We start from the raw sequence: 11286 nt of genomic DNA, 5'->3' as shown, positions 1-11286 counted from the left end.
TTCATTTTTTCTTGTTTTACCTTTTTCATCCTAGCCCCTTGTTGTATGAAATATCCTCTCACTGTGGCTTTACTCGCATCCCATATTATATGTTGGGAGGTTTCCTGGTTATCATTTATATCAAAAAATTCTTTCAGCGCATTTCTGTTTCTGTCTGTATCTTCTTGTCTTTTCAATAGATTTCCATCTAATCTCCACCTCTTGCAGAGAGATCACATCATAATCTGATTTTTAAAAAAAATGTTGAATATTAATAGGCGAATTTAGCCTATTCACATTGTTAGAGTATATTTTTAGGTCCATTGTCATGCTTGGCTTTCCTCTTCTTCGCTCTTGTTCTTCTCATCTTCCTCAGTTTCTTCTTCCTCTTCCATCGTCTTTTCCAGTATTGGTGAATTCGTCCCTTTCTTTAAATGTAGTCTTGTGAACCCTAGTTCCAGGTCTTCTTTGTTTGGGGATTTCAATCTGGCCCTCTTCCTTTCCTTTTTTTAAAAAAATATATATATTTTATTGACGTTTTACCTTATAAGATAGAGTAAATTAACATTGAAAGAGTGAGAACATTTGATTGTATAGAAAGTGGGAAAACTGAGATTTAAAAAGGATCAAAAAGGGAGAGAGAGAGAACCAAAAACCAAAAACAGAGATAAAATGTCCATATTTATATAAAAAAGAAAATAAAATCTGAACAAATGGCGATATAAAAATGCAAAGAAATACACCAAAAAGCAAAAGCAAAAAGCTCACTGTTTCACAACCTGTTCACAAGCCACCAGCAATTGTGAACTGTAGTTCTTTTTTTTTCTTCTTCATCATGACATTTTTTTTTAACAGAAGGAAGTTAAACGAGTGGTGAAAATTAAAATTTATAATAGTCAAATTTGAAACCCCCACGTTGAAATGGTCTTTCCTTTCCTTTTGGCCCTCGTATTCTGATTTGTCATAATCCGTTATGTCCTTCTTCAGCCTTTTGTAGAAGTCCTTGGCCTTGTCTTCCGAGGTTATTCAGAATTTTTGGTCTTTGTATGTCATCATTAGTCCTTCCGTTTTTCCCCAGCGAAATCGTATATGATATTTTTTGAGTTCTTCCACTAAGAATAAATATTTTCTTCTTTTGTTGAGTGTTTCGCTGGGGTATTCCTTCAGGATTGCAATTCTTTTGTCTTTGTACATAGTTGGGTACATGCTGTTTGCCTTGAGAATTTCATCTCTGAAGGTTTTTTTGGTGAAATTGATGATTACGCCACACAGTGTTTTGTTCCTTTTTGCAAAATTTGTGTTAATTCTGTACACCTTGTCTGTCTTGTCCTTGGCTTCTTCATGTGTACATTGAAGCATGTTGGATACGATCTTAATGATTATCCTTCGTATATTTTCTTTCAATTCTTTGATATTTCTGAAGCGTAATTGAAATTCCATCTCCTTTGCTTCCATTAGTTCTTGTTTTTCTTCCATTCTTCCATTCTTTGCCTCTAAGGCTTTCATTTCTTTCTGCAATTTATCTTGGGATTTTCTGAGTTCTTTTTTGTCTATTTTCAGTTCCCTTAGTTCTTGATTGATTGTGCTGATTTCCTGTTTCATATCTCTCAATTCTTCTTTGATTTCCCTCTTGAAGTCAAGCATCTGTTTCTGTGCCAATTTTTGATATGCATCTTGTTTTACCTTCATATTTTGAAGTTCTTTCATTATTGTGTCCATCATGTCTTTAACTTGGATATCCTCTGTTATGGAGGATCTTTTTTGTGATCCTTTGCATTCTTTTGGATCTCTCTCATTCTTGTATTTGAATGACATTTTGCTTTCCCCCCCTGTTGTCTTCTTTTTGTTCTACTCGGCACCTCCCTCTTTCCTCTTTTCTTTTTCTTTTTTCTCTCAGGTCCCTGAAATCCCTCTTTCTAATTTATCCTTCAAACGTCTGTTATGCCTTATTGCCTATCGGGCTCTTCGCTAGTCTTCTTTTTCTCCATGTTAGCGTTACTTTCTGGTGGTTTGAAGATCTTATCAAAGGTCTTGTGTTTGTCTTGTCTTTTGTTATGTTCTTTTCTACTTTTTAATCCCTCCACCCCCTTCTTTTTCCATTAACCCCCTTTTTTGCGACTCTTCTATGGCGGTGGATTTCATCCCGCTTCCCGTTTGTCCGTGCTCCACTCCACTCCACTCTACTCTGGGTCATGTGTCTTCCCTGGATTTTTTTTGGTTCCTCGCAACCTCTCACTGCCTCTCCTGGACTTGCCTTGACTCGCCCAGGCCCTTGCGGCCCTTTTATTTTTATCTTGGGGCACGTTGCACTGTCTTGTGTGATTTCGGTGAGTTTCTGCGAGCCGCTCGCTCTCTCCCATTCTTGCTGATCTTCTCATGGTCTTGCGGGGTCCTGTGAGATCTCACGCACCTCGCGAGGCTTCTTGTAGTCTCATGGGGTCTTACACTCCTCATGAGGCTTCCTGCAGTCCCGCGGGGTCTGTAGCTCTCACGGGGCCTTGTGCAGCTTCCCCAGCGGCCACCTGGCACCTCCTCCTCTTCCTACGTCTGGCCTCCCCTTTGTTTATGAAGATGCAGGCGTAGACATAACATCCTGCCTCCAAGTTCAGTCCCTTCATTTGACACCCTTTTCTGACTTTCTTTAGGTTTTTTTTTTCTCCTTCTTCCATATCGCATTTTGCCTTCTTACACTCTATCTTTTCTAGGTCAATTGATGCCTTCTAATTAAGTTTGATTAAGTTTGATTAAGTTATGTTGCATTAGAGTCCTTATCTGTGCCTTTCCGACCGTGGCACCCTTTATCCTTTGCCTTCCCCCTCCGTTTGTTGAGAGCTACATCTTATATCCTATTTCCCATTTAATAGGTTTGAATGGAGTTTCTTACCCTCCGTAGTTAGATCCTGCTCTTGTCTTCTTTTCTTAGAAATAAAATGTGTGCGTCTAGATATCTGTCAAGGTAGTCCCCAACTCACCGCTCTGCGACTTGCCATATCCTGTGGTGCCCTTTTCCCAGACCTTTTTAGAAGCTCCCCAATAATGGAGGTCCCTCTCTATAGGCCATTGGGGGGCACCGTGGGTTTCGCGGTCTCCTCCACTTCAATCCACGTAGAAGAGGGAGCCTTCGCTTTACCCAGTCGCTGGTGGGGCAGGCCTGCTGTCAGAGCTTCAGCAGACCCGTCTCTCCGCCATTAGGCACACACCAGAAGTGCAGCAATATTTTCAACAAGTAAAAGAAACACATGGTAAATGTACCCAGGATGTGAAAAATATGGTAATATGTTTGGACAATTGCACCACCTGTTTATTAAAATATTGGGGGAAAAAGTATTGGTTAGATGATATTACTGTATTATTCATAGGTAAAATAAATAGAGCCAGTTTACTATAGTGGTTTGAGTACTGGACAAAGATTGATATATCTCATCTTGCCTGTGGAAACCCATTTATCATCAGAAGAATGGCAAACCCGTCCTGAAAAAAGCTTTCCACAAGACCCCCCCTTCCAACAGATTTGGTGTGTGTGAGAGAGAGGGGGGGGGGAAGGAGGGAGAAAGGCATAGAGAGAGTTTGTGACCTTATGTCACTGGTTGATCTGTGGCAACTTTATGATATAATCTTCATAGAGTTTCCTTAGTCAAGGAGGTGGTTGTGCTAGTTTCTTCTTCTGAAATATACCCTACAGCATGAGGTATTAGTTGACAGTCTCTCATCTAAATACTATATTTGCCTTAGGATGAATATAAATCAGAAACAACCTGAAGGCATGCAATAACAGCAACACAGATAGTAATTACAGTTCAAATGCTTGGAAATGCCTGATCGTGGATGGATTCAAATTTAATCATGCTTAAAGTAGACCCATTAAGGCCAATGAGGTTGGGTCAAATTGGGTAATGACTCATTTGTACACTGGCTATAGCAGACATGTTGTAAGCAAAACTAAGATCTTTTTCACACTACACAATTATCACTATGACTCCACTTTAAATGCCATTGTAATGTCATATGAAATTCTAAGATTTTAAGTATAGGGAGGAGTACTTAGAATTCTCAGTCAGTTCCTCCAGTGCTATGGTTCCCAACTTTTTTTTTTTAACCAGGGTCCACTTGACCAGGGACCAATTTGATTTTTAACAACACCAGCTTAGATTGAATTTATTCATTATAGTTAACACAACTTTTAAAATATATGCAAGTATGAGAAAGCTATGTATGTCTGTCTATAGAAATACTTGATAGATTCATTTACATTGGTATACTTCTTTTAATATTTGTGATGCTAGTTAATATATATGGATGATTGAACATTTCTCCAGTTTTTATAACCTTACATGTAATAGGTTGTTGTTATCATGACCACTATCAATCAATCAATGATGATGACAAAATCGCGATATCAGGGTGAATGAATAAGTCAATGGCCGTGTTTATAGTCAGACAGAGCTACAAGTGGAAACCTCTAGAGCTGCCTTATGTCACATTAAGCTTCAAATCAGACTTTTATCAGGGTCCAGGGATGATGATCTCAGGTGAATCTGCCCAAGCGGGCAGCACACAAGTTCTTTGAGACCCAGATATGTGATAAAGCTTCAAAGTTGTCAAGGACTTTGGGCAACAGAAAGTACAACTCTGTCTTTACTCTGTAGTTAGTTACAAGAATATATATGCACTACTATATCTCTGTAGAATAGTAATTATTCTTTTAATTGAGATTTGAATTATTTTTTCATTTTATTTACCATATTTGGACATTTTTTTTCAAATAAAGCTTTGGTGATATTTACCATATCCTAGAAATGCCATGACTTTCCTCCTTCATCTGTGTTTCAATTATGAGACAAGAAGGTATTAGTGGAAGACTGTATATAAAGCATCTGCTATTGTTTTGATCAGTAAACATAAATAGCTTGAATGAATGAAGTAAAGGTTGCTGACTTGTTTGGGGGAAAGTATGAGATGGTGAACACAGATAGCAAGCAAAATACCTTATTTCCCCAACAATTAAAAATAATCTAATAATCATGCATAGCAGAGGTAAGTTGAAGTGCAGAACACAGAAATAAGGATTGCCCTCTAGTGGGAGTGAATAGACATTTCCCGGAATCATTAAATGTTGTATTTGTGACCTTTAGGATAACAATGCCATCTAGAGGACGGCCTGAATTTATTTTCTCCTGAAAATAAAAATTAGGTTATTATTCGTCTCCACTTTAGGACAAAATAGTAAAAGTGCCATGTACATTTATATATTTCAAGTCTGAATTCTGCATTGGGAAGAATGTAACAACTATCCAAAGATGAACTTTCAACAGTTCCTGTAGATGTTGCACAGTACAATCAGTTTGTTCCAAACTGGTTTATGGTGTCTGAAACTGGATATACTCTGCCATATAATGCAGTTTGGAACAGAGTTATATGGTCAGTGTAGACCCATATAATAAAGTACAATGCAGTTAAACTGCATTTATAATGGGTACACTGACCATATAATGCAGTTTCAAATTGCATAATATGGCAGTGTAGATTCAGCCTGTGTAGAACTGGTCTAGTGGTCCTGAATGGAATCAGATGCTAGGTGTTGTATGGAGTTAAAGAAGGAGGGAGGTTACAACAATTTTGTTAACAATGAACCATACTTCTTCAAATTTGGTATCCCCTAACTTCTTTGCCAGAATCTAGCAGCACTTCTGTAGCTCTACACAAAGCAAAGCTTTATTTGGCAGCACTACTTGTACATGTGCAACTAATATACACAGTATGAAGTTGTACTGAGTTCTCCATATCCAACACTGTAGCACTTGCTTACATGCTATAACAAGTTCTGTAATACTGTTCTGTAGATTCCACCTGAACTTTGAGAAGAACTTCCTGGCCGTAACAGCTGCTCAGCAGTGGAATGCTCTGCCTTGGAGTGTGGTGAAAGCTCCTTCTTCGGAGGCTTTTAACCAGAGCCTGGATGCCCATCTGTTGGGGGTACTTTCACTTCACTTCACTTTATTTCTTAATTAGTCGCTCTCCACCAGAGTGCTCCAAGCAACTTACAATTTAAAATATCATTCCACAATATAAAAACATTCAACATAAAAACATTCAACAGTGACTATTTGGCAAATTAGATCTGATTTCCTTAAATGCACAACCAAACAGCCAAGTCTTGAGCGCTTTTACAAAAGGTCGCAACTCTGACATTGCTCTAACATATGGAGGCAATGAGTTCTACAGAACTGGAGCATAGGTCGAAAAGGCTCTACGCCTTGTAGCTTCCAGGTGTCCTCCCTAGGGTCCAGTATGTATAGGAGATTTTCCTGGGAGGATCGAGGTGACCACTGATGGAAAAAAGGGATGAGGCGGTCCCTAAGATATAATGGTCCTTGGCCATTTCGAGCTTTAAATGTCAAGATCAGTATCTTGTAAGAGATCCAATGTTCTATTGGTAGCCAATGCAGTTGTTTCAGAATCGGTGTAATATGGGATCTTATAGATGATCCCGCTAGCAGCCTGGCCACCGCATTTTGGACCATTCGGATCTTCTGGGTTTTTGTCTTTGGAAGACCGGCATATAAGGCGTTACAATAATTATTTATTTATTTATTTATTTTATTTACAGTATTTATATTCTGCCCTTCTCACCCCGAAGGGGACTCAGGGCGGATCACATTATATACACATAGGGCAAACATTCAATGCCCATAAACACATTAAACAGAGACAGAGACAGACGCAGAGGCAATTTAACCTTCTCCTGAGGGGATGTTCGATTCTGGCCACAGGGGGGAGCAGCTGCTTCATCATCCACTCTGACGGCACTTCCTCATTCCAAGTCGTAAATTAGTTAAACTTGCCTCCCCACTTTTATAAGTGGTACCTTATTTCCTACTTGATAGATGCAACTATCTTTCGGGTTGCTAGGTCAGCAACGAGCAGGGGCTATTTTTAATTTTTAATTGACGGGTGCTCACCCTGCCACAGGCTGGCCTCGAACTCATGACCTCATGGTCAGAGTGATTTATTGTAGCAGCCCGGCCCCGGTCACCAACCTAGTGGTGACTGTTGCATGGATTACCGTTGCCAATGCTTCTGTCGAAAGGTAGGATGCCAATTTCCTTGCCTGGCGAAGATGAAAAAAGGCCTGCCTACTTATGGCAGTGATCTGGGCCTCCATTGTCAGCGATGAGTCCAACACAATCCCAAGGCTTTTAACAGTAGCAGATGGAACCAGAACTTCCCCATTGAAATCAGGCAGTGACTGGATTAACTCTGGTGGCTGGCCGGGCCAGAGTATCTCAGTTTTTGTGGGATTCACTTTTAGTCTACTCGCTCGCAGCCAACTCATCACTGCTTCCAAACACAAAGTTCTCAGGAATCGTGGTTGTCCCAGGTTCGAGACGCAAGAGTAGCTGGGTATCATCTGCATACTGGTAGGACTCTATGCCAAAGCTCCACACTAGTCCAGCAAGTGGTCGGAAGTAGATGTTAAATAACAGGGGTGAGAGGATAGCACCCTGGGGAATTCCACAGCAAAGGCAGGAGCTCTCAGAGCTTTGGCCTAACCACTCCACCCTCTGTCTCCGGTCCCGGAGAAACGAATTGAACCATTTAAGAGCTAAATCTCGTACACCAGACATAGCCAATCGATAGATCAGCAAGTCATGGGCCACGGTGTCGATTGTGCTTTGATTGTGCTTTTCCTTCATGGCAGGAGATTGGACTAGATGGTCTGTATAGTCTTGGACAAAATCTGCTGCCATTTGCCTATAATTCTACCCCTAGCAGAAACTCTTCTGCAAGTCTGTTTTTTAATTATTCCAGGGAGCTTAAGCGAACCTACCAAATAAGCCTGTAATGTTACTAACATTTCTCACACACAGTGAGGTGCCATGTCTATGCTTGGAGAGGTGGCAATAAAATTTGAAGCTTTAAAAAACAAATCAACACTAAACTTTGGCCTAGGTTTGGAAGGGCTATAGTAATTATTTGCAGCTTTGAAAGTGAATTTTATTTTTCAGTAGACGCTTTCGGTAGACAGCAAAAACTCTGTAGAATTAAACAAGAAAAAAGTGTGGTGTGTGTCTGAAGGAGCTTGCAGTTTATGCACCTGTGTCAACAGTATATGAAGGGTCTAACTCTAGTTCACAGCAGAACCACATTGAGGATCTCAGAACAATCGTTTCTTCTTACTATTGGACTGAGAGAAGGGTGGATATCTAGGATGATAAAAATACAAACTCTATGTTTTGTTTTGTTTTTTAGTTTCTCTTAAACCCACAACACAGTTTCCAGAAATGGAAAACTTAGTGAGGCGGGTGGGGGCTGAGTTTGCTTATGTGTTCCTCTGACACCCAATCCCTCCAGGCTAAAAAGGAAGTGCTATTTTTGCATGTTTCTGAATCTCATCTTATTCCTGTTGTCTCAGTCAGCGACTATAGCCAGGAATGCATTCTCTCATCTCAGCTATTAAACTAGTAGCACCACATTCTGTTCAGAAGAATGCAATACTGTTTTGGACAAATAGATAATTCCCATATATGGCTACCTAGCAAGAAAGTTAATGAATTTCAGCTGGTTCAAAATATATTTCTTCACTTGGACTTTGTGACTAGAAAGCAGGGGTGTGCAAAAAGTTATATTTTCATTTTGAATTTTGGATCCCACCCCCCCAAATTCTGTTTTCGGAAAGATTCCAAGAGATTAGGAGGGGGGCCGTTCAGATTTGTAATTTGGGATCCGAAGTTCAGTTTCCATTTTGGAAAGAATCTTCCCAAAAAAAAAGAAAAAGAAAGAAAGGAGGGGGCATCTGGAATTCAAAACGAAAATAGAATGGATTTCTGCCATTTCGCACATCCCTACTAGACCAATGGCTACTGGTTAGGTTGTTGTTGAGTTATATGTCATGATTATATATATTTTTATGCATAAATTTTATTTTAATTGGAATGTATTTTATATTGTTGTATTTTATTGTACATTACTCGACTTGGCCCACATGTAAACCGCCCATATCCCCTTGGGGAGATGGAATGGGATATAAGAATGAAGTTATTATATAGGAAGATGGAACATACTACTTTGATCCTAAATTAAAGTCACTCCTAAAAGCTTATTTCCAGTCAAATTTTCAGAAGAGAGGATATTTATTTATTTTAGAGCCTATCCAGATGGATTCCAGAATACTTAAGGCAACATGAGTCTTTTTTTTTTTCTTGATACGGGTGGCACAGTGTGTTAAAGCGCTGAGCTGCTGAACTTGCGGACCAAAAGATCCCAGGTTCAAATCCCGAGAGCGGAATGAGCGCCCGCTGTTAGCCCCAGCTCCTGCCAACCTAGCAGTTCGAAAACATGCAAATGTGAGTAGATCAATAGGTACTGCTCCGGCGGAAAGGTAACGGCGCTCCATGCAGTCATGCCGGCCACATGACCTTGGAGGTGTCTATGGACAACGCCGGCTCTTCGGCTTAGAAGTGGAGATGAGCACCAACCCCCAGAGTCAGACATGACTGGACTTAACGCCAGGGGAAAACCTTTATCTTTACCTATCTTTTGAAATAATTTTGGTTAGCAGTAGAAGAACAATGGCTTCAGGAATCATGTTTCATTTTTTATTAACAGGAATCAAATTAATTTTGCTATTCTTTCTGAGATATACTAATCTCAAAAACATGAAAAGTTACTATGAATGTGTGTATACATTTAACTATAGATGTGTGGAGATGCCTGTATTTGTTTCCATTGATACCACTACTATTGTTAATGACAGTTCCCTGACGTTAAGTATCAGAAATTAGTCTTGCCAAGATTTTTTGTGCTGCTAGGATAAAGAGAGACACCTTATGAGTAACCACAGGGTTATTGTCTGCCAAAAGATAGAAAATCTTAGCTTCTCGGCCTTTTGGCTAAGATCAAGTGTAGTATCTGTTAGCATTTCACCACCTTCTCCACGCAGAGGACATACCATTTCCCTTTTCTTCCTATTTCTACTGACATAACCAAATAACTCCTTTTATTGTTTTAATCTCTCTGGCAAGCTTTGATTATAAAACTGTTGGAGAATGGGAAAGGCACTTATTGGCTCAACTGAAAAAGAATCTTGGCTCTTGCTAGTCTGATTAGAATACAAGGGGTTAAACCAAATAGTAGTAGATTGCTCCTCCTGCAATCCCAGAATGAACTTTCATGGTCAGTCCAATTCCTCACTTTCCTTTTAAACAGAGAAAAAACTATGCTTGCACATACTATGCCTAATTGATATTATGTAAAATAGAAGTGAATGATAAGATTCTATCTAATCATAAAAAATCAAATAGGATTTTTAAAAAGAAAAGAATGGAACTTTTCTCTACTTACAATACTTGCTTCCTTTAGAATTGATTGTCTCTGTGTGTGTGTGTGTGGGGGGGGGGGGTTATACAGAATTTCACACAACACTAGGATAAAATGGAATAGCTAAGGGCACATCTACACTGACCACTTAATGTGAAGGGCTAGCAAATAAGCTCTGTGGAAGCTAAGCAACACACAGAGCTGATCCAGGCTAACATGAGCCAAAATTGCTTAATGTGGCCTTGAACCACATGAATCAAAGATGTGGGTTGCTCCAATGTTTTCCCCATAATCTGGAATAAACCGCAACTTTGGGACCATGTGAACAGTTGGGACAGTTCCAAGATGGAACTGGCCGCAACTGTTTACACAGCCATCTCATGTGCCAGTGGGCACAACATGGGTCACACTGGTCACTTGTTGTCTAGAATGATGCTGGCTGGAGAAATGAGGCGACTGGAAAAGAGAGAGGGCATCCCAGCCAGAATCACTCCAGACAATGAGCAACCAGCATGACTCATATTGTGCTTGGTGGCCACCCTGTCATGAGAGGATAGTAAAGGTGGCACCAAACCCAGTTTCACCCCAGATGTACTACTTGCTATCCTCGCAATTCACAGAGGCTTCCTTTGAGTAATCCAGATATTTTGTTGAAATCAATTTTGCCTCACTTTGGGCAAAGTCGATGGAAACTCCAGAGCTTGTTGGAAACTCCAGAGTTTGTTGGGATATCTCATGGCTTCAGGGTTGTCTAAAGAGCAGAATTGTATCTGATTCCCCCTTACCCACTGTCCAGATTGGACACTTGGACCACCGCTCTTACCTTGTGTTCACCAGGAAAGGGAAAGGATCTTGCCCATGTTGACATGGAGCTCTGTTCAAGTTCCTGCCCTAATAAGGCTGCTCTGTTGTGGGGTACCCACACAACCAGCAAGAGAGGGGTAATTTCTCCTTCTTTTTGCTGATTGAAGTGGCGCCCCATTCTGACAT

The 11286-nt window shown here is 40.1% G+C and overlaps 1 pseudogene; it reads left to right on the top strand.

Moving 5' to 3' along the window:
- Positions 1–9849: 9849 nt before the first annotated feature.
- On the top strand, positions 9850–10056 carry LOC134299800 (U2 spliceosomal RNA; annotated as a pseudogene).
- The last annotated feature ends 1230 nt before the right edge of the window (positions 10057–11286 follow it).

Source organism: Anolis carolinensis, chromosome 5 (genome assembly GCF_035594765.1).
Source record: "Anolis carolinensis isolate JA03-04 chromosome 5, rAnoCar3.1.pri, whole genome shotgun sequence".
Taxonomy (NCBI): domain Eukaryota; kingdom Metazoa; phylum Chordata; class Lepidosauria; order Squamata; family Dactyloidae; genus Anolis; species Anolis carolinensis.
The sequence above is the reverse complement of the archived record's forward strand: the minus strand, read 5'-3'. Positions and strand labels throughout refer to the sequence as shown.